We start from the raw sequence: 3,426 nt of genomic DNA on the forward strand, positions 1-3,426 counted from the left end.
TACATTCTCAACAATTTGAACCTAATAATTGGGTAAGCGACAGACACTACTACAAAATGTAGTTTCTACATCAGTGGAAAACCACATTCTACATCGGTGGTCAACCGATGTTGAAAGTTAAAAATTTCAGCGTCGGTCCCTAAACCATCGTTGTAGAAAGACAACGTTTTCCACATCGGTACTATCCTGACCACCGATGTAGAAATTAGACATTCTAAGTCAGTGTTATTTAAAAAACGAGGTAAAAAATGTGCATTTAACATCAGTGGTGACGTAAGCACCGATGTAGAAATATGTAATTTCTAAGACGGTGCCGTCGTTAGCACCGTCTTAGAAATTACATATTTCTACATCGGTGCTTACATCACCACCGATGCTAAATGTTGAATAACCTGTAATTAAAATTTGGGTTAATTAATAATCAAAATTTATGTTTTTCAATATTGCTAATAATCAATAAATATTATTATATGATATTAAAATCAGTATTTATAATTACAATACTAGTGAGCAGGACGGCTTGTACCCTACAACATTAAAAAAACATGAGAACATACCCAACATCAAATTATATCATCAAAATAACATGAGAATTATATTTAGTGAGCAAGAGAGTAAAAAAAAGTTCACCTGTATTCCAACATGGCTGCAAAGATAAAAGTCAAATTCGGTGGGATTGCAGATTTTGGAGTCAACAACAGTACCTGTAATATTTTCATTTCTAGGAGTGTTATATTTAGCACCAAAGCAGTGAACTTGTTATTATGAAAGTATACACATGCATGTTATATTTAGCACCAAAGCAGTAAATACCAGGCAATATGTTGCCACTCCTGTCAACAGAACTCTTATCGTGATAGTTGGGTTCCAGGGATGCACATGCCTGGTAGTGGAACAAAGCAAAGAAAATTTAGTTACCAATTAGCATTAACAAAATATTCTCAACCAAGGAAACCATTTCTCACCTTTCGAATAGCATCAAGCTCAAATAGTAGAACCTGTTAAAATTGACCCTCACTAACACCATCCCTGCACATGATATTTGAAAACCATTATCACATAAAATAGATAATAAAATACAACAGATTAATCATCATATAGTAATCACAACAAAGGCTTTATGAGCATGAAATATCATACATAGAGTAATCACAACAAAGGCTTGATCAAGAGCATGAAATTACCTATAAAATATGATGCATTGGGGCTTTTGTCCTATAGCTCTCCTAAAAGATATAAGAAGTTCCCTGCCAAAAAAATAAAATGAAATAAGAAAATAATCTAGAAAACTAAGATTCATGATATTATCTAACTAAAAAATGTCAAGCAACCCCAATGTCCCAATGTGCATTAACCATCTCACATATGAGAAAAAAGGGAAGGAGAGTACTTGATCATTCCACCAGTCACTCTTCCTCTAACTGGATCTTGCCATTGTTTGAAAAGATCCTGGATGAGTTCCTGCCTATGAGCTTAGGCACAAACTAAACCAGCATACTTTGTAATTTCAGGATAGTCTTGCGAAGCCACAACCTACAGTTTAAACACACATGACTTAATTAAAGTCAATTGCAAAAAACATCTTCGGGTTTGAACCATTAAAAATAATTATAAAAAAAACTTATTGCTGCAATTGATGGGTTTGAATCCTCTCCAGGATGTGGATGAGTCACATCGGTTCCAAAAATAATTGTAGGTCTGTCACTGACCAAGGGAATGCGTCGAGAGAGCGCATCAACCAGTACAGTGTTTCTCCCTCCAACTTTGACATTAATTTTCAAAGCAACATTTGCAAGGTACTGCTTGCTCATTTTGAAGACATGCTTAGTTAAGCAACATTGTGAAGCAAGTCCTAGATCAGTCTCACAAATACGTTTGAGGTCACCTACACAAAACAAAATTAATGTTTTTCATTAATTTAATCAGTATGAAAGGTAAACAAATTCCGAAGCAGTCAATGAAAAATTACCATAAAGTGATCCATTATAATTCAAATTAAACATACCTTCACTAAATTTCATAAGAAATAATAATATTAAGCATACCTTAAGTAGCATAGCAACAGAATTTAATTTCCAAATGAAGCTACATAACAATGATAAAAGCAACAGACTTCCCTGGCATGTTTTAGTTTTATACACTATTCATGCACCCTACTTAGTCATATTATCAAAATCTTTTATAGAAATATCATGAAACATGTAGCTTTTTCCTTTATCTAATACTAGCAAGCAGCAGGGCCAGTGAAACAGGGGACATAAAATTGAAATAAGAGAGAATCCCAAGGCAAAGGAGTATTATAAGGCACCATATATATACCTTGTAAAAGTAAGAGGAAGGAATTGTGGGTTTAAGTTTTCTGGCTAACAAAAATTAACATATTAATAATTAAGATTTACCAATAAAAAAACTATATTAAGATTTACCAATTAAAAATTTCACTTCTGTTATTTTATTTAGTACCCTCAAGATACTATTAACATCTTTTGTAAGTATCTTTAATGTATGTGATTATATTAGTTGCTTAAAGTTCAACAATATTACTTAACAAAAATTTTTGTTAGAAAAATGATTTGACAATATTTTGCTTAAGTAAATTAGTTAAATAATTAACTATTGCTTAACTAATTGACACTAATAAAAGAATAATATTTTTAAAAATATAATTTAAATTAAACACTCACTATAATACTGTTTCAAGAGAAGGAAAAACATACAATTACTTAATAACACGTAAACAGAATATGTATGTTTTTTAACGAACTTGAGGAAAACATAGAAAATATTGAATGAGAAAAACTAATAAAATTAAGACCAAACACCTATATTCACCTGCTGAACTTGCACAGCAATGCAACTTCCATATTGTTCTTCCATATTGATCATAATTTTCTCTGCCACCTTGCTTTTGTGGGAACTCTTGTGACTGTTCTACTAATGTTACAACTTGATTTATATTTGTAATGTTGCTAATTTTTCCTAAAATCATGCCAAACCCATTTATTTGTGTTTGATTTATATTTGTAATCAAATTAGCCACACCCATTTATCCATTAAAGCACGGCAGCTTGTAGGACAGTAAGAAGTGGTACCATCTTGGTAAGTTATAATCAATTGGCTCAAAAACATTGTAGACATTACTTATAAAAAAATCTTCTATTTAGTATGCATTTAATGGTGTCAACAAATTATTAAGTTACACACCACTAGGAATTTCGTCAAGTCCCTTCCAGAGCCAATACTATGCAAAACGGCAAATCCCCCGTTGATTTCAATTCTCAATGCAGACACAACTTGCAGGAATGGCTCCTCTGGAAGATGAAATTCTGGAATGCGAGGTGGAGATCTGCAACATAATTTGGCATTCCAGCAAAAGGTTAGATAAGCCAAACCCCAAAACACACTATACTACCCCTCTATTCAACA

General features: G+C 32.5%; 1 pseudogene; it reads right to left on the reverse strand.

Annotated features, from left to right (window-relative positions):
- Window positions 1-503: 503 nt before the first annotated feature.
- LOC114397013 lies at window positions 504-2,877 on the reverse strand (annotated as a pseudogene).
- Window positions 2,878-3,426: the final 549 nt, after the last annotated feature.

Source organism: Glycine soja, chromosome 18 (assembly GCF_004193775.1).
Source record: "Glycine soja cultivar W05 chromosome 18, ASM419377v2, whole genome shotgun sequence".
Classification (NCBI taxonomy): domain Eukaryota; kingdom Viridiplantae; phylum Streptophyta; class Magnoliopsida; order Fabales; family Fabaceae; genus Glycine; species Glycine soja.